At 44.5% G+C, this 27,622-nt stretch overlaps 1 protein-coding gene across 1 annotated transcript in view; it reads right to left on the reverse strand.

Moving 5' to 3' along the window:
• Window positions 1-24,003, reverse strand: part of B3galt5 (beta-1,3-galactosyltransferase 5) — a 47,500-nt gene extending 23,497 nt beyond the window's left edge. Inside the window, exon 1 of the mRNA XM_028879926.2 lies at window positions 23,752-24,003. The gene's annotated coding sequence lies outside the window, so the exon portion shown is untranslated. The remainder of the gene's footprint in view (window positions 1-23,751) is intronic.
• Window positions 24,004-27,622: the final 3,619 nt, after the last annotated feature.

Raw genomic sequence — 27,622 nt, forward strand, 5'->3', positions numbered from 1 at the left:
AAGACAGGGAAGATTTGGTTATAGCTGTTCTAGAAGCTGGTCCACAGTTACAATGGAGGACCTGGTGGAAAGAGGAGTCTAAGACCATTGAACAATGATGTAGGGCTAGAGGTATGGAAATTTGCCAAGATCAACTTCTTGGAGAATGTGATTATGCTGATATACAAAGACAATCTTTGTATGATTATCACACCCTAATTTTATGCCAAATGGCAGCCTTTAATGCTTAGGACAGAACTGAAGAAGTAGGGAAGAAAATTGAGTCATTTACAAAAGTTATACAGGGCCCAAAAGAAACCTTCAGGATTTCTTACAAAGGCTGTCTTCAGCAGTAAATAGAATGATACCAAATTCAGAAGCTAGACAGATAATAAATGAAAATCTGGCTTTTGAAAATCCTAATGCACAATGTAAAAGGGTAATTAGGCCATTAAAGACAAGATCAGCACCCTTGGAAAAATGAATCCCAGATACAATTAATATTGAATCTCATGACCATGATACTTGGATAAGAGAGGTGATTTCCAGATGTTTGAAGAAAAATAGTAATATCAAGTGTTTCAATTGTGGTAAACAAGGTCACCTAAAAAGGGACTTTAAACAGGGCATTATTAGAAACAATGTTTTTTCAAGGAATAATCCCAACAGAATGCCCCTCCCTTCTGGATTATGCAGAAGGTGTGGTAAAGACAAACACTAGACTAACAAATGTAGATCAACAAGGGACAGACTAGGTAATCCTTTGCCTTTGTCATTGGAAAACTCCCTGAGGGGCCTCTCACAAGCTCCCATGACAAATTGGATTCTGTCCTTTCCTGTCATCATGGAAGAAACTCCTTCCCAGAGCAATTAAAGAACCTAATGCCTATTGTAAAACACCACACTGCTCTGGATGATAGAACAGTTACAGAAGAGAGAACAAAAAATCAGGAGAAACCACAAATCAAAACTGATGAAGATTAGACTTAGAAATTCCCCAAAGTTAGAGTTGGGGAAGTGTTTTGTTTCTGTCTTTTCAGGAAAATAAAAACAACCATCTTGAGGAACTTAAAGGCCTTTGGACAAATAAGCATCCAAAGAAGAAGGAAGAACTACCCAGAAAAAATTATCAAGGAAAGGAATAATCTGACCTAATGCAATCTCTGAAGTCTCCAAAAAGACTATAGTAATACCATCAAGCTGACAAACACCACTCAAAGGTCTGCTTTGGACTACAAACTGCTCAGGACAATTTCAAGATGGCTAGCTGAGATGATCCAGCCTCACAAACTACTCGAACAAGAACTTGAGAAAAGCCCTGCATTTTCTCATTATGCAGAGACTGGGCAACAAATGATACACTACCTCTCCCAGGACTACATAATTAACCCAAAATTTGTCTTTTCAGGATCCCTTAAAGATGCCATTGTCCCCAGACAGCAAGAAGTAATTTTAAAAACACAACGCCCATATTCCCAAGAGAGGGTGGTTTTTGGTCTTTCAATGAGTTATGGATAATTCTCATTGTTTAGAATGGTTGGTTACAAGTTGTTCATTGATAATGTTCAGGAAAAAAAAAAACTAAACAAGGAGATTAGATTCAGAGTTCTTGTTTGAAAAAAAAGAAAAAGAAAAAAGAGGATATAGACAAGAGGTAGATTATTGAATCTACTCTGAAAAGAAAAAAAAAGAGAACAAGGATATGATAAGATAAAAAGGCAGATTATTGAATTTACTCTGAAAAAAAAGAGGATATGGATATAAGATAAAATGGTAGATTATTGAATCTACATTTTCAAAAAAGCAATTACTAGTTTTAAATATTTTACATTAGATTGGATTTTTGTATATTGTATACAAATTATGTATTTTGATACAAATTTGAGATTGATTTTGTTAGAAAATACTGTACATATATTTCTAATCTTGTTCAAGGTATTATATCTATATAGCTCATTTAACAATGTAATGCAAATTGCTAGTCATTGAAAGTTATTATTACCAACTATTTAGGATAATAAAGAAATGTAAGTTAGTAGTTAGTCATTACAATTGAACTTGTAGTCATGTTAGGTATGTTTTCAAGGTCAAACAGAGATGTATTTTAGATAGATAGGTCATCTTCAAACACTTCAGAGATCTACAGAATATGGCATTTAATAACATAGACTTTTTTTCTTTTTTAATGACAATGAGACATGTCTGCTCCTGGCAGCACCAATCTACTTCAAAGAAGACGGCGGGTGTTGAAGAAATTCCATATGGAGTTTACTTTCTTTGTGCCAAAGTTAACCACTGGACAAGAAAATGCCCTTGCCTCGACTACTGACAGTATGCTGTCCAAAATGGACAAGCAGGACACAAATCAAAGGACTGACGATCCTTGCCAAGACAGAAAACTGCTTCACAGAAACTTCTGCCAGATATGCTAGGCCTGTAGGCTGAAGATAATGCCCCAACACTGCAGAGGGACCTTGGGTGTCTGTCCAGACAGCCAGCTGTTTCTGTCACTTCTCACATTTTTTGGAAGTTGCTTGTTTGCACTTTCTCCTTACTCAGTTAATATTATTTCCTTCTCAGGTCTCTGAGGAAGTTGAAGATTAGATAGTTACAGTTATAGTTTTTCTTGTTAACAAATTCAGAAGGGAAACTCACTAAAGGGGTGTAACATGTATAAGTTTGAAAGACATCAAAAGATAGTTTTTGGTTGGTAATACAAGTTAGGATAGGAAGTGAATTAGGTACAACATTTTGGACCCACCAAAATATGATAAATAATGGAGTTTTTTTGTCTGAATCTGTCAAATGTTAATGGACTAGATATTGTTAATGGAACTCTTGATTATATATACTTATTGTATATATTTTTTCTTATATTAGTTATAACCTTTTATTATTTTAGACAAAAAAGGGGAAATATGGTGATATATTGTGTACCCTAAATGTGGTGATATATTGTGCACCCCAATAAAACTTATCTGGGGATCAGAGGACAAAGCCAGCCACTCGATTAGACATAGAGTCCAGGCAGTGATGGCACACACCCTTAATCCTATCACTTGGGAAAACTCACTGGATCTCTGTGAGTTCAAGGCCATACTGAGAAAGAGTCAGGCAATGCTGGCACACGCCTTTAGTCCCAACACTTGAGATCTCATGCCTTTGCTTGGAAAGCACACATGCCTTTAATCCCAGGAAGTGGCATGGCTGGGTAGAGAATGATATATAAGTTGTGAGGAGACAGGAACTAAGCAGCAGTTCAACTGAAACCCTCAGGGTGAGGACTCAGAGGCTTTCATTCCGAGGAAACAGGATCAGCTGAGGAGTTGGCGAGGTGAGGTTGGCTGTGGCTTGTTCTTTTTCTCTGATCTTTCAGCTTTCACCCCAATGTCTGGCTCTGGGTTTTCAATTAATAAGACCATTTAGCAATTTGTGTTACAATAGAGTCTGTCAGGACAGATAATTCAGCACACAGCAACCCGAGGAAAAGTTTTGAGTCAGAGAAGAGACTCCTGTCTCCAGATTCCCAGTCGCACTTGTTGATTCAGGCACGTTTTTCCCACTTGGAAACAGACACAGGGTTTATGTGGCTCCTCCACTGTTGTGCAAAAGGTTCATTGAGTCAGGTGTGTTTGCTTTCTGCATCTTTCATAAGAGACTTTGATGATTTCTGAGAGGTTAGCTTGGTTTATTGCAGAAAAGAAGCGGTCATGTGTTTCACCCCCTGCTATTCATGGGGTGGGGCTTTTGAAAGAACACTGACTGATTTTTCATAAGTGCTTAGCTCTGAGAATGCAGGGAGTAAGAATAAATGTGACCATGTGTGTCCACCAGCCGCCAGATCATTCGAGCCTAAAATTTCCCTGGGAAGTATTTCCTCCTTGGTGACTCAGCTGAACAATGGAAGGTGTAGGCTAGCATGGAGTAGTTATTACATGTCTCCCCTTTGACCGATACCTGACCTGGCCCATGGCGTTTCTCAACGACTGTCACCTAGGAACAAATCTGGCTAGATTAGCTGGAATTCAGAAGTCAAAAGTTCAATCTTCCCAGCTTGCCTTTGGCCAGCAGAGACTCTGAGCAGACGCTCACCTAGACATCACTATTCACTGACCCTTTAGCCACATCAACGTCCCCCACACGGTGTAAAATGCAAATATTCTACACGCAGCTGATAGAGACCAGACACTGGGGCACAAAACGAGCAATGCTGGGATATTTACTTGGCTTGTGTCAAGAAGGCAATCCAATATGCGTGCATTCTGGCATACTGCTAAAGAAAAGAAGGACCGGCCTCGGGATGAATCCAGTGCCATATATACTGTATAAGAACCAAGGAATGGATTCCCAAGAGTGGAAAGAAAAACAAAAGATATCAGTCAATAGAACTGACTTTGTTGTGTACCTGAACCACATCATGACAAGAACAGCTGTGCCATTGGTGGCTGAGGGCCAGACTCCAGACACAATAGGGACAGTATCTTTCCTCAGCTAGAGGTGGGCTTGACCATCTCAAAGGAGCCTTCCTCCATGACTCAATGAGTGCAGTGCTCATTAGTCACCTGGGCCTAGATCCCCTGGACCCCATGATCTCTTCTGACTGTGATGCAGTTTGGGCCAATCATCTGACAGAGAAGGGAGCTGGGAGCTGTTCATCTCCTTAGCTCATAGCTGTTCTGGTGGAAAGGGGTAGTGGGGGCAGAACCAGCTTCATGGAAACACCGGTTTGATATTTAAAATGACACAGCAATGTCTCTGTGGCTCAGAATTATCCTTCCACCTTCAAGACAATGCAAGACACTCACAGAGAGTATGGAGGAACCCCTTGGGTTCTTGCCATGCTCAAGGAGAGAGGGGGAACTAGCACTGATTAACCTCTTACTGTATTCCACGAACATTATCTCATCTAATTAGTCCACCAGCCTTCAGATTGGATCTTTTAAAACTGAGAGACTGGGAGGCTAGAGAGTCCTTGATGCTCCTGCAGAAGACCTTAGTTCCCAGTGGCTCACAACTGTCTGTAACTCTTGTTCCAGGGGATCCAACATTCTCTTCCAGCCATCATCCTCTTTTGCACAAAGGTAGTGCGTGCATGCATGGACACACACAGAGAGAGAGAGAGAGAGAGAGAGAGAGACAGAGAGAGACAGAGAGAGACAGAGAGAGGGGGGGGGCACTCACACATGTAGAATAAAAATAAATTTTAAAAACTGAGAGATGGAGTTGAGAGAGAAAAGGTGTTTGCTAAGGTTATCCATGAGTGAGCTGGAAGAAAGGCAAATGACCTCAGGAGGAAAGGCAGCTGGAACTTGATTCCTACACAACCACCCTCTTGGTGACAGACAACTCCAAAGGGAAGAGTTCTGGGTTAGCGACATTCTGCTGATCATCAACCACAAGACACTGGCCTCGGCCAGGGGCCTGAAGGAGGGCAGTGACTTGGAGCATGTGACAAAAGGGACCCGAAATGGGCTTGAACCCAGGAATGCAGGTTCTGCTGTCTAACACGGAGATCTCCAACAAGCTGTTGGACTTGAGGAACCCAGATTCCTCGTCTGTTGGAAGGGAGTGACCCCCCAAGGCAGCCCTACTTGGGGCTGAAGATATCCTTAACCACACAAAAGGCTTTGACAGAGAACGCAGGATCCTTCATAAGGGACTGTGGAAATTAACATTTCAGGGACACATTCCCTCATGCATGGCTACGGTGAGCCTTCTGTGAGCCCTGCACCTTCAGGGCAGCTGTGGGAAGTCCAGCAAGATGAAGGTCTGGTGCTGTCTCCAGCCAACAGACAGGAAAATGCAGGCTGACTGAACCACTTTCCAGAGTGACAGTCACTCCTCCAGAACACTGTTACCAACCTATCTTGCATGCTAAGTAGTCAGCTGACCTAAAGGAAGGTGGGTAGCACTTTGTAAGCCAGTGTAGGGGAAGCCTAAACTCACTTCTACTAGGGCTGAGACTAGTGGCGGGGTGATGTTCTGTCTAGGACTGGGGTTAGGGTTAATGTAGGACTAAGGTTAGGGCTGAGTTAGGATGCAGATTATGGTGAGATGAGGCTTTCAGTTATAGTTTCCTCCCCTCTCTCCTCCTTCTCCTTCCCCCCTCCCTCTCCTTCTCTTTGTCCCCTCTCTTGAACTAAGCTTGGAACCAGGACCAGAGCTGGCATAGACTTAAGCTGGTATCAAGACTGGAGCTAAGCTTAGGACCAGAGCTACAGTTAGAGTTGGATTTTGAGTGGAATTTAGTTAGGGATAGATTTGGGATTAGGATTAGCGTTAGAGCTAAGGTTAAGGTTAGTGTTGTGCCCATGATTAGGGTTAGGGTGAAATTTAAGCTTAGTCTTGGATTTAGATAGGGTTTGAGTTAGGGTTATCTTTTACATTAGGGCTAGAACTAGGGACATAGAGTTAATTTGGATTCTGGTCATGGGCTTTGGTCTTCTGTAATATAAGGATTCACCTGGGGTTTCCCTCTTACGCCCTGAGGGTAAGGCTATCTGGCCAGCTCCCCAGACCCTCCTCATTTCAGTTCTCATTGCTTCCCCTTCACCTACATGATCACCCTGCAGCATACTGGCCACTTTGATGCCTACAGCAGGAAAATGTTCCCAACCTGCCATAACGCCCCATGCCCAAGAACACCAAGAAACCAGCCTCTGACTCCAGCCTTCTCTAGGCTGGCGAGGGGCATTCTCTCTGCAATACCCAATGTCTAACCTCCTCTGATACAGCCCAGAAGAGCTGGCTCACCCTCCTGTAGCCAGCCACAGATTGTTTCACGTCCCCACTCTTTACTCAAAAGGCTCATTCAGTGTCTAGTGCTTTCCAGTCCTTCAGGAAGAAAAGATCATCCCATATCGCTTCCCTGGGCGAAAGACCATGTATGAAAAAAACTGCCTTTGTTAATTCCATCTGAAGCATATTAAGTCTTTTAACAAGAATCCCCGCCAAGCATGGCTTCACCCGTGCTGGCTGCAGGAGGAAGGAAAAGCTGCAGCCAGTGAGTCACCCAGGGGGTAGTCTGAGGCCACCCAGCAACAAAGGAGCATGGGAACAAAGGAAAAGGAAAACCAGGCGTTCGTCAGAGTGTGGCTTCAAAACGGGGACTTGGGAAGGGTGGTCAGCTCATGACAAGATTACATACCAGAGTTTTACTCCATGCACGATGTATCTGCATGTTAGCTGACCGCTCTCCCTGCTATCTGGACTTCAGGAGGCTTTCTGTTGGTCAGGGTCCTTCGGGTCTGGCCAGTGGATTCCTGTCTGGCTTTTTCTGAACAAAGGCTTACTCTCTAAGGGGCTCCTCCATCAGATGGCCCCCTCAGAATAGCTGTAGTCTCCACTTGATGCTGGGTTCCAAGCCTTCTCCCACCTCTCTGGGACACAGTATGATCTGTCAACATTGCTGTGTCTGAGGTGCTTGTAGTGGTTTGAATGGGAATGGCCTCTGTAGGTTCCTATGTTTGAATGCTTGGTCCCTAGTTGGTGGAACTGTTTGGGAAGGATTAGGAAGTGTCTCACAGGAGGTGGGCTTTGGATTTCAAAAGCCTAGTCTCTCTCTCTCTCTCTCTCTCTCTCTCTCTCTCTCTCTCTCTCTCTCTCTCAACCTATCTGTCTGTCTATCTATCCCTCCATCCATCTATCTCTATTTCTATGTCTCTCTCCATCTCTGCCTCCAACTTAAGGATAAGATGTAAGCTCTCAGCTACATGCTGTCTGCTCCAGCTTCACTACTGCCTGCTTGCTGCCATGCTCTCTACTATGATGGTAATGGACTCACCTTTGAAATGATGAGCAAGTCCTCAATTAAATGCTTTTGTCATGGTGCCTCTTAACAGCAATGGAAAGGTAGTGAAGATAGTCCTTTATTTTATTAATAATTTTAGGAGAGAGAATGCGTGTACAGGTACTTTTACCTACTCGTACACACATGAAAACAAGGAGAATCAGAAGGCTCTCTGATGAGATTCAAAGTCTGGCCTTGACACTGGCCAAAAGACTTCCCTCAAACTTCTTCAGCAGTATCTGAAGAAGAGAATTAGGAACAGGGAGGAAATTCTGAGCAGACTGAGCCAGTCAACACAGACAACAAGTCAAGTCAACTGAATGCAAAGGAAGGAGGCAGAGTGGAGTTATGTCCTCAACCACTCCATCTACTGCCCAGGTTCCCACATCTTCTGACAACAGGCCACATGACCAGCCCTTCCTTCCTGTCCAACCACAGAAACATGCACATGTCTTTCCACCTCTCCCCCATTGCCAACATTCCTCTAGTTTCCAGAGAGGCAACTGAATATAAGTTTTATTCAAACTCTGTGCCACGGCCTATGTTTGTACCATGGGGTCACTTCAATATGACAGGTTACTTAAAGGAAAATAGAACTAAGTAACTAAAATAGAAACCACAGGAATAGTAGGTGTAAGTGCTGTGTGAAGGATCCTGTATGTGCTGGTTAGTTTGTTGTTGTTTATTTTGTTTTGTTTTGTCTTGTTTTATTTTGTTTTGTTGTCAACTTGACACGGGAAGAGGGAACCTCAGTGGGACACTATCTTGATTGATGATTGATGTAGGAGGGCCTGTCCCACTGTATGGTGCCACCCTATAGGCAGGTAGTCCTATATTATATAAGAAAGCAAACCAAGCAAGCCACATGCTACATTTCTCCATGGCCTCTGCTTCTGTTCCTGCCTCCAGGATCATGCTGTACTTGAGTTCCTGCCTAAGTTTCCCCTGATAATAGCCTGCAATGTAGAAGATAAAATAACCCCTGTGCTCCCCATGTTGCTTATGGTCATGATGTTTATCACAGCAATAGAAAGCGAATTAAGATACTATGTGCGAACCAAGTCAGCTGGTGGCAGGAACTCACTGTGGTTCATGAAAGCCAGAAAGCCAGTGGTACAGAGGAAACCCAAGGTAGTCACCCCACACACAAGATTATAAAGCCTGCACCTAGTGCCTGGGGCTCCTTCACCTATGCCATCCTAACTGTTTGAGTTTAATCAAGTTTCTTAGAACCTTGAGCCTCTGTGTCTTCAAGCGTAAAGTAAGAATGATGATACTGGATTACAGTAATGCATTTGCAGAATAAAGCAAATATATGAGAAGGGATTTATAAACTAAGAGGAACTTTGCAAATGCAAGTAGCTATTGCCTTAAAGTAAGGACTCTGCACATTTCAAAGCTTGATTTCAGAATCACAAGATTTATTCTCTGCAAACAGCATGTCTAGTGTCATAATATGGAGAAACCAGGGCCACTGCGAGGTTCTTCATTCACGCACAAGAACACAATGACCAGATACAACAGTGCAATGACTTGGCAGTGTAGTGCTTACCTGGTATGCACAAGGCCCTGAGTTTTATCTCTAGCATTGAAGAAAAGAAAAAAGACTCCTGAAAAAAGCTTAAAAAGAAAGTCTTGAGTGTGTCTTTCCAGACCATCTAAGAAAGCAAGCTATAATAGAATATTCTAGAGTCATATTTTGAAATTGCATTTGTACATAGATGCTGTGTTGGTTACAACTACTTGTGCCAAGATCACAGTTCAAAACTGATCAAGGTGCCCCATAGCGATATCCTCTTAACTAGCTTGACCTGATTTCAATAGAAGCCAGGAAAGTCGGTGTCACAGCACAGCATGAAGTCACCCTTTGAAGCTGACCTTTCCCCTTCGACTTGGAACTGCCTTGTCGCAGTGGTGACAAACACTGTTGTATCATCTCTGCTTTCACGATTCCCTCAGTACCATGGGGTGAAAGCATAAGAGAGCTGGCCAAAGCAAACCCTCGTAGAGTCCAGTGGGTGGGAATGCCAGTCTATTACATTCATTTCTCTGATGAACCAAGATGACCACTCCCTTGTGCCCAGAAATCCATCTCTCAGACTTCTAATGAAAAAGCACAGTAGCTACTTTCCAGTGGCAATCTTTGGGTCAGGAAAGTTTGTACGGATGGACATTGTTGTCTGCATTTCCATAGCATGTTGTTTTCATGATTTCTTAGTGGGACAGGCCACAGCAGCCTTAGGTGAAATTCTATCCACAGGAACATCACACCTCATCCTGTCCCTGTGTATTTCTTCCTTTCACTAGACCTTTAGTTTCAACCTTTATTATGTGTATGTGTGTTGTGTCTGTGCACCACACGTGTGCAGTACCCACAGAGGCCAGAAGACAGTGGTGGATTCCCTAGGACTGAAGTTACAGATCATTTTGACTCACGAGGTGTGTGCTGGGAATCAAACTTGGGTCCTCTGGAAGAGCAGCCAATGTTCTTAACTGCTGAGCCATTGCTCTAGGCCCTAGATCTCCATTTTTTTGAGTAGACCATGCTGTACATAGTGACATTACCAGAAGATAGTGGTTACAGAAGGTCTAAAGACAGCAGGGAACTGTTTTCAGAACTGTACCCCACTCTTACGCTGGTGTCTGCCTCATCTTACCTCTCAGAGTTGGAAATGTCAGGGAACCACTTGTCAAAGAGAGTTTAGACAGAACTCAGCAAGACTCTGGGGCTGCCCACTCCAGCATCTAGGTTTCTTCTGGAATCTGATTTTAGCTTCTCACATCACTCCAAGTCTGGCTGCAAACACATGGCTTGCACTGAAGATGACTTTGCCAGGAATCTACAGATTTTACTGTGAAATGATTCACAGCTAACATACAACACATTTTACAACCTTGTTAAAATTGTTAAACATTGATAGGTTTGTTAGAAAGTCCTCCTGTTTGGAAGAAAGAGGCCTCCTAAGTTTTAGCAGGTGTCTGGCTTTCCATTTTGGCTGTTATGGAACAAGCTGGAACTGTTTTTTCACAAAAACCCACAGTAGTAATTTTGTCTAAGAATTTTATTGATAATATATATTCTACTTGTTTAAAAACCAGTTGAGTGAGGAACTAGGGAGATGGCTGAGCAGATAAAGATCTTGCGGAAAAAGTGTGGTGATCAGAGTTTAGTCTCTAACACTTGTGTAAAACCTTGGTAGGCACAGTGACTCACCTGTAATCCCAATACTAGAGAGGCACAGACAGTGGATCCCTAATTAGCTAGAGGACAGTTGGTCCCCTGGGAACGAAGTTACGAATGATTGTGAATCATCATACATCTGTGGGGAACCAAATGTGGGTCCTTTGAAAGAGAAATCAAATCCTTGAGCTCTAGGTTCAACAAGAGACCCCCACCCCAGTAAATAAAATGAAGAATGATTGAGGAAAAACCCACTTCTGTTATCCACATGCATCCACCCACATGTGAACATGCACACATACACAAATACACATGCAAAAAAAATCTGTTGAGGGAATAAAAAACTTAATTTTATTCTAAAACTGGTGCCTTGTGAGTACTAGTTCCAGATTCTAGTTGCTTCCCTGTTAAATGAGCATCATTGCTACTGTGTATACATCCACACCTCAGTATAACCACATCAAATTTAAGAAATGGGCCATCATCTTGGTTACAAGGCAGCAGTTAGCAGCAAGCTTCACAAAGATTGAAATTTCCAATTACTTGAAAGAAAGAAAATTAGTACTAGGCATGGTGGTGGGTGAGATCTCAGCATTCAGGAGACTGGGGAAGGAAGAGCTTGAGTTTGAAATCAGCCTCACTAGATAGTAAAGCTTTGTCTGAAGGAAGAAGGGGAAGAGGAAGGGAGGAAGAGGGTAGAGATTTGAAGTCAAGTCAAACGAGAAACTAACGATACAACAGACTACACAACAAAGCACGTAAGAGTTTTAGGTACAATCTCTTGAGTGTATTCAAAATTACTTTCACAGGTAAATTCACACATAGCCTTATGAATTTTTACTATTAGGCCAAGCTTGGTGGCACATGCCAGCAACCCTCACAACTCAGGAGGCTGAAGCAGGAGAATCACAAGTTCACAACAGGCCTTGACTACATAGTGAGGTGCTTGTCTGGTGCTTCCAGTGCTGGGGAGGTGGAGACAGGAGGATCCCTACAGTTTGCTGGCCAGCCAGTCTAGCCAGTGAGAGACCCTGTCCAAAGATGGACATCTCCTGAGGAACTACACCCAAGATTGACTCCTTGCTTCTGAGTGCATGCACTCACAAATGGGAACCCTGAGTATCACTTTGACCTATTGTCAAATCATCTCAGCAACTACTGTTACTCCTAATGTGAAGTAGAGCACGGAGCTTGTGTTTCTCTGCTGTTCGCACTAAAATAAAAACCAATTTCAAGCCAGGCATGGTGATTCATACATGAAATCACACACTTGGGAGATTGGGGCAGGAGGATCACCATGAGTTCAAGGGCTGCTGCAGAGTGAGCTCCAGACGCTGTCTCCAAAAGCAAGCCCACAAAGTTCAGAGTGACCAAAAATACACAAACAGCACACAAAGAGACACAATTCTGGGCAAATTTCTTCATGCAGGAGGCCAGAGGAGGGACGCTGGATGTGTCAGATTTTGACACATGCCTTTTCAGCAAAAGTAGGCCAGGTGAGGCTCTGAAATCTTAAAGTCTCACTAATGATCCCTAGGTTAGAGGAAAGTGAACACAGGCAGTAAACAGGAGATACATGGGAGATGATCCCTGAATTCAGACCTCTCCACTGATCACAGAGACAGAAGGTTGAGGCTAGAAGGGCCATTTTTGTTACAAGTAATTGTCTCCAATAGTAACCTGCAGAAGTAACCCAAAGAGGATCAACCTACTCTGATAAACACTGCTGATAAAAGGAAAGGGAGGAGAACAGGAATGGCTATGAGGAAAAGTTTGCTGACAAGTAAGCATAATTGAAATGTGAGTCCTTAGATCAAAGCTGTACCCTAACTATCACCAGGACAGATTCATACTTCATCATAAAACAGTGAGAACTATTATGTAAGAACTGCCAGAGGAAAAGGCAAATTCCCTAACATCAATATCCTATAATTAACAATATAAGCCAAAGATATCTTCAAAATGCTGAAGGGAAATATTTACCAAGCAAGAATTTTTATACCCAGCAAAATTAACATGCAAAAGTGAAGCCATGGTTGAAATATCTTCAAACACATATGTAGAAAGCTTACTATCCATGTAGCTATTGTCATAGAACATAGTTCTCACTACGAAATGAGTTTATTCCAAGCCAAACATGAGTGAGCATGGCTGAGGGAATATAGATTCACATTGCCCCAAATAACATGTTCCACTGTGAAAGTAGTTACATGTACTTTTTATAGTTGCAGAATAAAAAAACATCAATAGACTTACTAAGTACATTGGTGGAGATGACAGATTTATGGCTGAGTAGGGAAATCTTTGCTATAGGTTCAGATGCTAGCTAATAACATTCTTAACTTTATGTTAGTGGAAGCCAATGGTCTCTTAAGTTCATGCACTGCAAAGGTTTTACCTGATAGTCAAAGATGTTAGGTTAGATACAGAAGTGGGTGCTAAATTGCTATTAATGAGACTAATGATCATGTAAGATAATTTTGGCTCTTAAGCTACAACATTCCAACTCTATACAATCAGGAAGTTCTGACCAGTCACTCATGTGCGGGACCTCCCACACAGATAGGTGTGTTCCTTTTCCAGGGAACTTCAGTTCCCATAGCCTTTCTCCAGGATTAAAAATGGATATACTGGAACAAGACATTGCATAAACCCATGTGTATGTCACAGGATATAGGACATGAAAAAGAACATCAAGCAAGGGCTGAGGTAGTAGGAGATGAATGTCTGCTGCAGTGCGTGAGCTGGAGGGTCTTCTGTGTCAGGAGAAGAAGGCAAAGCAATAAATGAAGCCATGAGACCAATCAGGGAGACAGAGATAACCACAGCTGATAGCTGAAGGAAGAGACTTCCCACCTTTTACAGACAAAAATAGGGTTGAAGATAGAACCTGATAGAGACTAGACAGTAGCATTGAACAGACAAAAAAAAAAGACAGAGAGAGAGAGAGAGAGGACAAACCAAAAGCAATTCAAGAAAACCAGCAAAAGTCTGAGGTGGAGCGAGAGATAGCCTGGTGGCACCCCAGAAGTACTGCAGTGCACCCATTCCAGGTGATACTGGTGAATCTGAGGCTTTCCATAAAAAATTAAAAATAAAATATGAAAGACGGCACCATGGGTACCCAATAAATGGGATGAGTCTGTTGTAATAGGCCAGCTATGAAATGTGTCTCAGCCTCTTTGTTACCTGAGGCTCCTGGGCGTCACTGTTTGGGGATAAGATCCTGCCTCATCTCATCTACGTCTACCTTCCCTGGGAAGCACAACAGCTCCCAGCAAGGCAGCACACAGTCAGCTCTTTGTTTCTTCCCTCTCACTCGTCCTACCACCCACCTTCCCTCTCCATCCAGTAACTTCTGTCCGGTCTGTGTAACAGCTGATGGAAGCCGCACATGCAGAGTCTCATTCCGCTTACCGAAGCATAGCACAGATTTAACACTAAACAAACAAAACTAACCAACATTTAAAACGCTGAAGAAAAGCACAGGTATTGATCCAATACGTGATTGAGTTCAGTTTATGTCCATTAAAATGGCTACAATTTCATGTTTACCAAATCCTGGGCAATTAAGACCAGGCGAAGAGGTCTCTTGATGATTAAAGTAACATGAACACCAAATCTTGCATTGTATGTAGCTAAAACACAGGGCTCAGGATCTAAGACGAACAGCAAACAAATGGAAACACGGTTTCTAGACTGCACAGCAGTGAAGGGAGGAAAAACCAGAGAATGGGAAATATCCAACAGAAGACAAAAAATAGAGACTGGAGCTGGAGTGTGGCAAAGAGGACACACATGGTGATCTACTCACATCCAATTGCCTAAGAAAATATACCATAAATGGAGTAAGACAATTTATTTAAGGGCCTGGAGAGATTAATAGCACTGGCTGCTCTTTCAGAGGACCTGGGTTCAATTCTCAGCACCCACAATGGCAGCTTACAATTGTCTCTAACTCCAGGTCCAGGGGATCCCACACTCTCACAGAGATACACATGCAGGCAAACCACCAATGCAAAAAAAACAAAAACAAAAACATGAAGGCAAAAAAAATTTTTAAGATTTTTTTAAAAAGACAGTTTATTTAAAATAATATTATCAGACTGGGAAAAATGAGCTATACATAACATCTTTAAAAAGAAGGTATAAAGAAAGGTGGGAATGTGTCTATGGAAAATATCCATAATTGCAGAGAAACTAAAAAAAACTGCCTCCAAAAAAACCTGTGTAACCCTGGATGTCCTGAAACTCACTCTGTAGACCAAGCTAGTCTCAAACTCAGAGATCCACTTGTTTCTTCCTCCCAAGTACTGGGATTGAAGGCATGCACCACTACTACCCAGCTCCTTTACAATATTATTAATAATTCATAACTTCATTCTAATGATAAGAGATGTCAGAAAAATTCAAACTGAAGGATATCCTATGAAACAACCGTCCTGGCCCTTCTCTATACGTTAAACTCATGAGAGACAAAGACTAAGACACTATTACAGAGTGAATATGGGAAAACCAAGTACAGCATGAGGTTCTGGATGTGATCCCAGGCCAGAATGATGTCAGCAAAAACACTGTGCAAAATGTGAAGAGTCTGGAAATGAAGCATATTGAGCCAGGTGTTGTGGTGCATGCCTGTAATCCCAGCCCTAAAGGAACTGAGACAGAAGGATTTGAGGTCAGCCTCAGCTACATAACAAGACTGTCTGAAAAATATCACCCTAGAATGATGATGATGATGATGATGATGATGATGATGAAGATGATAAGTGGATAAACACCTTGTATTTTCTCTGAAACCAATAAATTACATCCTGACAGAACAATGGTCCTGAAAACTGACAAAATTCTTAACTCAACTTGACAAGTGAACTTGAAATTCATATAGAGAACAAAAAACTGACCAGCACCTTACAAAGAAAAACAGAGGGAAACCTGATGCCTGTAAATCCTGCCATTCACTCATTAAGTCAAGAATGTATTAGTGAAGTACAGGCCAAGAGACTAATGCTATGAAATAAATGGTGCCTCCCCAAACAGTCATGCGGAGTTCTGACCCCAGTATGGCAGAGCCTTCAGGCTATAATTAAGGTTAGATGATGAGGCCCCAGGGAGGGGCCCTAATTCAATTGACAAAGAAGAAGAAGAAGAAGAAGAAGAAGAAGGAGAAGAGGAGGAGGAGGAGGAGGAGGAGGAGAGGAGGAGAGGAGGAGGAGGAGGAGGAGGAGAAGAAGAAGAAGAAGAAGAAGAAGAAGAAGAAGAAGAAGAAGAAGAAGAAGAAGAAGAAGAAGAAGAAGAAAGAGAAATGTCAGGCCCCTCGTAATGACAGAAAGTGGAAGTCTGCAACCAGAAGCGAGACCTCACCAGGGACCAGCCATCCCAGGACATTAATCTAAGACTTACTTGTTCTCTGCAAGTTTCTACTGCCTAAGTCACTGGTCTGATTAGCAGACCAAGCTAATCAATAAAAACAGAACAAACAAGTCAGAAACAGATTTACACACTTATAGAGAAGTGGCAGCACACGTACGTCACCAGAAAAACACCTGACTATGAAACTCAGTCCTGAGAGCACTGGATACTCACATGGAAAGATCACATTGGAGTCCTTAACTCACAGCTGATCAAAACCAAATGCAAGGCAGGTTAAAACCCAAATGGTTTTCTAAACTTTAAAACCTTTACAACTTTTATAAGAAAATACACCAGAGTGTCTTCAAGAACAGCATTTTCTCTTAAGACAAAAGCACAAACCATAGATTTTTAAAAAAAAAAAAATGATGGATTTGATCAAATTAAAAAGAGAAGCTGTGGTTAGCTAGACTGTGACAGTACAAGCCTCAGATGAGGAAGGGGTATTTGTTCACAGTGTAATTGAAGGCTCTAACAAGCCTCTGCAACCATTAAGAGACATCAAAATAGAAAATGAACAACAGAAGGTACAAACAGATCACTCACAGAAGAGGAATCCCAAGTAGTAGGCAGACAGACAGACTTTCATAACATGATTATGAAATGTTCCCCTGCGGGCTTGTGTGAATAAATTATTGGTTCTCAGCTTCTGGCCCTGTCTTGGGGAGGCAATGGGCCCTTTGGTGTGGAAGCATGACTAGATAATTCTTAAAGGGGCAGGCCTTTAAGAATTGTAGCCTGGCCTCCTTCTCACCTAAGCTCTATACTGCCTGGTTGGTGTGATTTGACTAGTCACCTCACCTTCCTGCTGCTGGAGACAAGAGTTGGTCCTGACTCCATGCCATCCCTGCTATAATGGACTGTACCTTCTACACTGTGATCTCAGGTCAATCCTTCCTCTCAAGTTGCTTCTGTCTTGTCAAGTATTTGGTCACAGTGACAAAGAGACAGAGCTAGATAGATGATTGATGATAGACAATAAATGATAGATAGATAGTAGATAGATAGATAGATAGATAGATAGATAGATAGATATAGATGATAGAAGATGAATGATGATGATGATAGGTAGATGATAGAGAGATAGATAGATGATAGAGAGATAGATGATAGATAATAGATGGATAATGATTGATAGGTAGATAGATAGATAGATGATAGAAGATGAATGATGATAGGTAGATGATAGAGAGATAGATGATAGAAATATATGATAGATAATAGATGATGATGATTGATAGTAATAGGTAGATAGATAGATAGATAGATAGATAGATAGATAGATAGATAGATAAGAGATAGATGATAGATTATAAATAGGTATATGGTGGTAGGTGACAGAGAAATGATATAGATATAGATAGATAGATAGATAGATAGATAGATGATAGATAGATAGATAGATAGATAGATAGATAGATAGATAGATAATAGATATACCAAAAAGATATACAATAGAAGTTAGGTAAATTATGTAGATTATAAATAGAAGATAGATGATGGATGGATGAAAAGATACATGACAGAGTACCGATAGGTGATAGAGATGGATAACTTATAGATAGATTACAAACTGATTGATAGATACACCAGGTAGATATTAAATGATAGATAAATGGTACATATTATGAATAGAAAATAGATAAGTGATAAATACATAGATGATAAAAAAACTAGTAGGTGATAGATGGATAAATGATAGACAAGAAAATATAGATGATAAATACAAAGGCAAGTGAAAATGGATAGATCAATCAATAGATAATGACAGATTGATAAATAAGCAAGAGATAGACAAATCATAGGCTAATACCTATATATGAATGAAAATACAACCAGCTGTGCTAGAAACAGGTAGATGCTTCCTCCTCCTCCTCCTCCTCCTCTTCCTCCTCCTCCTCCTCCTCTTCTTCCTCTTTATCTTCTTTGGTTTTTTTGAGACAGGGTTTCTCTGTGTAACCCTGGCTATCCAGGAACTCACTCTGTAGATCAGGCTGCCCTTGAACTCACAGAGATCTCCTGAGTGCTGGGATTAAAGGTGTGCACCACCACCACTCAGCTCAGGTAAATGCATCTTAAAGCAATGAGACTGAGTTACTACTTTTCCTATTAAAAATGAAAGGGTCCAGTGATTCTCTGTGTTGGCAAAGTGTGGGGACCCAGGCACTGAGTTACTGAATCATATGGCTGGTGGGGTGTGATTTAGAGCAGCTCCCTACCCTCCCAAGTGGCATCCTTCAGAATCTAGGACCGATGGAGACACACAGGACCTGGAAGTCAGTTACGCTCATACAGATAGATCCTAAATCTTCAGGAAATCACACAGTTGTGCAAGAGGAGACACACCAGGAATGCTGGTTTTATATTAAAATGTAAAACATCTAATTATCCAGCAACAGTGATGAAAATGCAGAAATTAGCGCTACGCCTTAATACCAGTAAATTTCAAAAGCATACAGGTAGTGATATGAGATACAGACTCACGTGTAGAGGTCTGAAGGATGGGGGAAGAATCCAGAGCAGTGAGAAAGGGTGAAAGGTGGGGAGAGAGATAAAAGGCAATGCTCTATGACCCACTCACATTTACTATCTCACCTTATAAGTCACAAGCAGGTGCCACCAATGTGACAGGGACATGCTCACACATAACTTGTCTGCTGCTCTCTGACTTTTCTACATGCCTGAAATAGTTTACAATTTTAAGGAATATAAATTTGATTCCTACCTGACCTGAGTAGGCTGGAAAACATGTTTTGGTAAAATAACGTGAAAAGCAATCTACCTGTCATGATTATTCACACTGCCTGATGCCTCTCCCCTTTTTTCATAGCCTGGGACAACTAAGAAGTAGACTGTGATACTCAGGGCTCCACTAAAGCTCTGAGAAGAGTGTGAATAAAATCTGTGTAAGAGGGAGGCAATAACGAATGGTCAACTTAACTTGTACCTACAGAGGCAGCCAACCAGGCGCCCCTGCCCTTGTTAAACAAGAGTGGCAGCCCAGCTGCCCTGGAAGAAGGAACTCCCAGAAGTGGATCAGAGGCAAGGCGACAAATGCACAGCTCCCTAGAGAAACTGGGAATACTCTGTCAGCAAAACACAATGGACACAGGAAATGACAAGAGACCCCGGAGATTAAAAGAGGGACTTGCAGAGCTAACACTTGGCAGTTAAAACACCCCGAGGGAACCAAGAAATGAGGTCTTGCAAGAAAGAGAATAGACAGCCTTGAGCAGTGACACTGGAAAGGGAGTTTAGACGCAGAGAATCAAAAGCTACAAGGAAGAGACTCCAAACTTGAGCCAGCACACGCACCACTGTGCCCCAAAGTCTGTCCGCTATTTTTGCCATTCTACTGTGCCCCAAAATATATGTCTCATACCAATTGGCAATTATTCTTAAAACCAAGTTATTTTATAATTTGAGAAGCTTTTTTATTTCTCTCTATACCCAAGCAAAATTCAGCAGAGAGCTTAGGAAACGATAGGTAAATGATAGCTGCAATAATCATTATCGCTGGTGCCACAAGGAAAGATGGGACCATATAGTCCTCATGTGCACCCAGAGAAATAATGTTATCAGCCTCCATGGTGTCAAGGGAGAGAACGGAGGTACAGGGTTGAAGTAATCTGCCCGAGTTCTGCTGTCTCTCCATTGAGTACATAGGGAATCAGAGAGTGATCAACCACATCTTTAGCCCTGTTTGGTTCCAAATGACTTCTAGCTCTTACTGAGGATGTGGGATGATGATGTTCAAAATCAGATATAAAAAGTCTGGTTGATATCTTTACCAAGTGAATACAATTACATAATATTCTGAACCCTTGATCTTGGTTTTCAACTCAATACCATGTTATTTTCGTCAGGTCCAAAAGAAACGGGGGACAAATGGCCCTATCTACGATGCCTATTACATTACCAAAGCCCAAACTGGCTTCCAGGCTCCCGACGTTCCTGGGGCTCCTCTCAGCCCTTCAAACCCTGCCCCCTAAACCTCTCCAGCTCAGGAAATTCCCTTCTCCCAGCTTCTCATTCCTACATAACCCTGCCATTTCATCCATTCGCCCTCTTGATCTTCTCTCCTCTTTGCACTCTCTCTCTCTCTCTCTCTCTCTCTCTCTCTCTCTCTCTCTCTCTCTTTCCTCTCTCGCTCTCCTCTCCCCGCTCCCTTCTCCTCTCAAAGCCCAGTTCAATCTACTGGTCAGACTGAATAAGGGGTATGACACAAACGCAGAGTTTATCATGGGAATGGGGCAGATTTCCAGGAGTCAGGGTGCTTCCTCTTTCCCTCCCTAATTTGGGCATGCTCAAATCTTTTTCAGCATTGGTGGGTGTGTTCTTATTCCTATATTGAAATTATAATGAGCCTGGGTTCATCTGGTATGTCAACATGGATCTGGTCTGGAACATCACCACCACCCCCTCCCTTAGCTAGGTGGTTGGGAATACTAACTAACTTAATAACTAGCACCCAAGGACTGTGATTTCCAGAGTCCAGGGTTTAACCTTTGCCATACAACTGACAGGACAGCTGGTCATCGGTTGTTTCAGGGTTCAGTCTGCTGAACCAGTCTCACGATCCTGGTTTTAAATTGAGAGTCATGTGACTTCACCAAAACCTCTAACATCCATCTCACCCACCCTTCTACTTTGCAGCTTCAGACATGGGATCAGATAATTCCCTCTTACCAGAAGCAAAGGAAAGTGTTGTCCAAACCCACAGGAGGCCGGCCACAGAGCCTGATGGAGTGCGATCCCCAAGCCTAGCCAGAGGACAGCCTGAAACCAGGGAAGTGGAAAGATCACTTGCCAGTCATCTGTTTCCCTGATGGCAGGGAAGTGAGCAGAGACAAGCAATAGGGATCAGGAGAGAAGCCAACTGTGTGTCCCGAAGGCCACTCCCCAACTCCCATCCCCACCCTCCTCAGCCCCAACCCCACCCCAGCCCCTAAACACACACACACACACACACACACACACACACACACACACACACATACACACTCAGCTCACCCAACCCAGGGTGTGGCAGGGACAATGCAGTGAGCTCCTGGTGGCTGATACTTAGAGTCAGGGAAAGGACACGGTAGTGCACGTTCTGTCAGGTTCAAGGAAGAATCTCATCCTGTTCAGTCATCCTCTTATCGGGGACAGCTGTGCAAGGCCACAGGAATATGAGTGGCTCTCAGGACCAGGATCTACTCTTGACAAAAAACCCAGAAGAAATAGGATCCAATGTCCAGTTAAATGGGTAAACAGGACAGACGGCATGTTTCTGAGTTCCGAGCCCAAAGCCAAGGCTATGCCCAGGAAAGCAGAGATTGCCTCTGGAAGTCCTTCTAGGATCCTCTGCACTTACCTAACTTTCCTGTCCACTGCCTGTAACCAGAGAGTGAGAACAGAAGGAAGGAAGCCCAGCTGAAAGGGGACTCACCAGCAGGCCAGGACACCTGGCCTCATCTCATAACGTCCAGTCTCTAAGATGCCCATTGTTTATTCAGAGCACCTGCCCAAGACCCACAGAGGAAGGGACATCTGTTGAGAGGAACGTTCATAAAGGAATAACTGTCTGAGTCAAACTAGGGCGGGGTGGGGGGTGGAGAGGAGGAAGAAGAAAGAATCTGCTCCCCAAGATCATTTCCGGGACTTGAGGACAACAGCCCCGCCCTGAGCTTCTCCCTCAATTTTAGACTTTCTTTTTTAATTTGCCTTTCAGGTGAACTACTTGGAAAGAGAAGACAAAATCTGAAGGTAACAAAAAGTAGACCTCTGCACAATCACTCCTGAAGATATACACGATCTCTTTGAAGACAAATTTTCGTATTACTCAAACTATTCTTTTAGAGAAGAAACACTGAAAAAGATGGGGCAGATACAGGGAGCATGCACAAGACTGGATGGATGATTGACAGGCAGGCAAACAGGCAGGTTTTTTCGTTGATGTTGTTGCTGTTTTCAGATCTGAATGTTGAGCTGGGGCCTCCCACATGCCAGGACGACTCTACCACTAAGCTATATTCCTTGCCCAAGGCTATAATTTAACTGAAAAGTTTCATTATACAAGAAAGGACAAGCCGGGTGATGGTGGCAATGGTGGTGGCAGTGGCGCACGCCTTTAATCCCAGCACTTGGGAGGCAGAACCAGGCGGATCTCTGTGAGTTTGAGGCCAGCCTGGGCTACAAAGTGAGTTCCAGGACAGCCAGGGCTGCACAGAGAAATCCTGTATCGGAAAAAAAGAAGGAGGAGGAGGAGCAAAAAAGAAAGGAAGGAAGGATGGAAGGGAGAGAGAGAAAAAAGAGAGACAGAGAGAAAGGAAGGAAGGAAGAAGGAAGGAAGGAAGGAAGGAAGGAAGGAAGGAAGGGAGAGAGAGAGAGAGACAGAGAGGAAGGAAAGAAGGAAGGAAAGAAAGAAAGAAAAGAAAAGAAAAGAAAAGAAAAGGAGAAAAGAATGGGCATATAAGCATGTATATAACTCAGCCATGCAACTAAGAATTCCTTACATTCATAAAATGGACAAGAGCAGCCACTGGGTACCCCAGTACTGACTGGAGCAAGACCTTTTCCCAGATCCCACCTCACTCAAACCTCTCGCCCATCCCTTTGGCCCAGCGCAGAAATAGTAAATGAGAGAGATACAAACAAGGCTATATGCACATAACAAAGAATCTTAAGTTTGTTGAGCAAATAGAAAAGTGAAAAAGAAATTCACAACAGATTTCTTCTGATTTAGTTTCCATTATTTGGAAGGTGACTCTGTTCCCCTAAAATTAGAAACCTGTGAACTGAAACAGGGTGAGGGGGTAGGGGAGTCCCCCAAATGCTGTATTTTCTGAATGTTTACCCTTGGTGGGTGCACACACTCATCATCATCATCATCATCATCACACAGCTTTCCCCTAACCACCCCCCCCCCAAAAAAAGAAAATGTTGATTACCAAGCTCAAGGCACTCCTGGGATTTAGAAATGACCAGAAGAGCCATCCCCAGGAAGTCAGCCCCTGGCTGTCACCCCTGGCTGAGAAGATGGCTTTTTCCTTTCTGGTTCTCAGCCCTGGGCCCACACACTGCAGGAGCTGCTGCGGCAGGATGCTTCCGAGTTGGTTTTAGAATTTGATTTGATTGATGTTATTTTCTCTAGCTCAGGCTGTTCTTTTGAATCATGTGCTGTGTGCATATGATGTGTAGTCCTCATTTATGTGTGCGCTGTAACCCACCCAGAAACACAACTTCCTTCAGTGTGGTATGTATACAAGTCTCTGTCAGTGAACCCAGGCTCGCACCAAGCTCTGTGGCATCTCTGCCTTCATTTTACAGGAAGAAGGAACACAAGGGTGCCAGCCTGCCCTGCGGTCCCCAGTCCCCTCGCCCTGGGACCCCGGCAGTCCCTTACCTTCATCTGGCTGGAGCTGAGGCTGGGGTAGGGCCAGGGCTCAGGCAGCCCGCAGGCGCTGTCCAGGCCGGAGCCGTCTCTGGCTCGGCAGGCATTTGCAGGTGGGAGGAGCGCGCGGCATTGCGCTCAGGGACTGTGATAGGTGCGCAGTGGCGGGAGGAGGCGCACTTGACTCCCACAGCGCAGCGGCGGGTCAGTCAGTGCCTGGGCCCCAGGACCACAGACCTGCTAGCTGTGCTGCAGAGAAGCAGCAGAACTGTCTGCGAAGGTCCCGCCTCCCGAGTGCGCTGGCCAGAGCATCTTCCCTGGCACCAGCAATTGCGCAGATCCTCTGCGGGGCCTCCGCTGGCTCTGCGCCCTGGCCCTCCCAGGGGACAATCTCGAAGTTAACTTTGAATTTACTCCGGTGCAAGCCAAGCTTTGGGGTCCAGTGTTTCCCAGGCCCCAGAGGCCTCCAAAGACCACATGCTCCCTTGCTGAGAGAGACCGGGAAGGGGGGGCGGGGGGGGGGCGGAGGGAGGTGATTCTCATACGAAACATTTGTGCAAGGTCAAAGAACCTCGTGGGGAGATATGCCTGCATCCTAATCACTGGGGCAATTTCCCCGTTTTTTGCAGATGCAGAAATCGAGGCACGGGAGAGTTAAGAGGTCGGTGCTGAGTAATGTCCTCTGCCACAGGACGAGTGGAAACAGAACACAAATGTGTTGGTGGACGAGAAGGGAAAGAAGCTAGCTGGGAGAGCAGAAGACACCAGACCCTTCTCTGGCCTGAAAAACGTTCATTTATTTATGGGCCCTTATGTACACAACTGCACGGTAGTTTTACCAATTGAACACTGCTCTAATTCTTTAGCCTGAATCACACAGTAAAAAATCTTTGGGAAGCTCTGTAGATGCCCAGTGCACAGCTCCCATCCCAAACCAGTGGGTGTCGCTTTTTCCCCCCTTAAAGTCCTGTCTTTAGTGGTCTCAGAACAATGCAGGTCCTTGTTTGCCTACAGTTAGAATGCCATTGTTTTTACACAAAGACAAATGGGCCCCTGGGCTAGGGACTTGGAGCAAAATTTTAGGATGGCTGGAGTTCACAGCCAGAATGATATGAAATCCTTCCAGAGAAGGGGAGGGGGGTCTGTGGGTTGTGGGGCTGCAGTCTCTGTGGGAGAGGAAAGGAGTTCAGTGAAGCACTGCCATCACCACAGCTATTAAACTCCCACGCCATTCTGTGCAGGGCTTCGAGCCGAAGCTCAGCGTCCTGGGGTAACCAGGGCCTGGTGTACAACAGGCAGAACCAGGTTGTATAGAGCCTCCTGCGGCCCAGGGGATGCTGAACCACCCACAGGGTGAAGGACTGCAGCCACTACCCTCCACACCTGGTCTCTCCGTCCTGACCCTCCCTGACCTCAGGGCAGTCCCTCTCTCCACCTATCAGCCAAGGTCACCTTGGCTCTGACAGTTCATGGAACTGGGGGATGTGACCAGAGGCAGGAGTGCTCCTTTTCCTTTGTTTGCTTGGCTTACAAAATGGTGGGTTCGGTTATGACATTCCATCACATTGCCCTTTGCTGAGATTCTCTATGGCCTGGGGTGATGGGACTGGGAGGTCCCCTCTGAGGGTGCAGCCTGGGTTCCAGGGGTGAAATCCTGTCCTGGGCAGAGTGTGTGGCTGAGATCTGGAGGACAAGGAGAGATCGTTCCAGGTAGAGGGGCCAGCCAGATTCAAACCTGCAATGGGAACATACCTGCCTGGGACTCCGTATTCCTGTGTGGGAAATGGGCTAACAGCACACGGCAGGTGAGGTAGGTTCATGTGTTTAAATTGCTGGGCCCAGGGAAGCCCACCGGGAAATGAGCTAGGCTTGGCCTTGGGCCTTGGAGGTGTCTGTTAAGAGGGGAGATGCTCCTGACCAAAGTTCAGAGACTAAAGTTCTGACAGTGTTCTAGACGGTGAGCTCTGCTGTTTCCTGTCATGAGGGTGGTTTTGTTATCTGTGAGCTATACCTCTTCTCTGTATGTCCTTAATGGGGCACCCAGTTGCCATCCAAACCCTCTGCAGAGTCTAGTACCCAGAGACTGCCACTCAAAACATCCATCCTTCAGGGGCCACAGTGACCCCAAAACAGCACACCCCTGCCTCAGCTGGAGTGACTGTTGTTAGGTCTAACCATTCTTTGTTGTGGTAAGGTGTTTGACTGTGTCCCTGGTATCCATCGACTCCTGCCAGCATCAAGTACACGCGAGTGTGTGCACACACATGTGACACCCAATAACGTCTCTGGCTCGGCAAATGTCCCATGGAGAGAAAGTGTTTACAGTTGAGAACAGCTACTCCAGGAGAAAGAGTAGGACCCAGCCCGGCATGTGGAGGACGAGCAAGCTGGACCAGTTAACGAGACGAGGATCGGATGTCGTCTGGTGTCTGTGGTGTGGCAGCTGGGGATGGTGAGTTCTTTCACAGTGTGGGTAGCACCAAAAGGAACAGACCAATGCCTTCTTCCAGGGCTGACCTGACTTGGTCGTGGGACACAGGGGAAGTGTTGCTCGCCGGTCTCTCACTCTTTTCAGAGTGCCTCAAGCAATTGCCAGCAAGCTAGCCCTGGCTCCTAAGCCAAGAACCTGGGGAGGGGCAGCCTCTGGCTCGAAGATCCAGAGACTTTCTGTGAGGTTCCGTGAGGCCTGGAAGATGGTTCTCCCAGGGAAGCCACTATCCTAATTACAACGACTCTGTTGGGAAGGTTTCTCAGACCCACAGCAGTTTTCTGGACCATTAAACACAGCTGTCTAGTGGAACAGGAGGAGGGTCATTGGGACTGAGAGTTGGAGGGTAAATTGGCTGCAGCTCAGAGTTTGAGCCCTGGGTGCTGAGTACCATGGACAGTGAGGCCTCTGCCCCAGGGCCCTTGTGATCTGCATTCTTGTACCACCAGGGGACACTCTGCCTCTGTGTGCCAGGCTGTCCTTTCCCTACCTGGGCGGGGGCCTTCAGTAGGGTGGCAGAGTAGAAAAGGGTTTTATACCCTCCCTTTGACCCATATCAGTTGCAACCTATCCATGGCAGAGAGTTAAGGCTGAGGCCAGTGGTATCATCCATACTGGCATGTGAGTGGCCCTTATTCCTGTAAGCAGGTGGCTCTCATTGCCCAGGTGATGGAGTCCACCCTCTGGAAGGCTGAACAGACCACACTGGAGAAAAGGAGGCTTGGGTTAGCAGAGGAAGCTGCCTTTGGAGGCCTTTGGTGACCTCTGAAGCGTAGAACCTGACAGCCGCCACAGGGAGAGGATGGGTCTCTGGATGTGGAGTGCCCTCCCAGAGGCTTGTGCCTTAAAGACTTGTTGGAGAAGCAATGGGATCCCAGGGACTCTGGCCTCATAAGTGGTTTTAGTGCCTTGGTGGATTTGTCACTTGATGGGAGACGGGGGGGGGGGGGGGGGGGGGGGGGGAATAGAGGGCAAAATACAGCCGAAGGAAATGATCACTGGCGGTGTGTCCTGGGAAGTGTACGCACATGCGTGCGTGTGTGTGTGTGTGTGTGTGTGTGTGTGTGTGTGTGTGTGTGTGTAAGAGAGATTCCTGATAGGCATCAGGTAGGGAGAAGGGTCTCTGACAGATAATAAAATTGACAAACTCAACATCTTCCTCCCTCTTCTCACCTGAAACAAAGCCGGGTGGGCTTTTCCTCCTGCCAGCAGGGTCCCTGTCAGCCAACCAGGACATGTTTACCTCAAGTGTGGCCTAGCAAACTCCCTGCCCTCGTTCAAATTGACCAGTCATAAGTTAGGGCAAGAAGAAACCAGATGTAGGGCTTCCAAGTGCTCCCTCTGCTTCACAGAGGGTCTTTTCTGTAAAAGCTTGTCTTTGTCTGCTGGTTCTGG

This window comes from Peromyscus leucopus, chromosome 12, assembly GCF_004664715.2.
Source record: "Peromyscus leucopus breed LL Stock chromosome 12, UCI_PerLeu_2.1, whole genome shotgun sequence".
In the NCBI taxonomy this organism is placed as follows: domain Eukaryota; kingdom Metazoa; phylum Chordata; class Mammalia; order Rodentia; family Cricetidae; genus Peromyscus; species Peromyscus leucopus.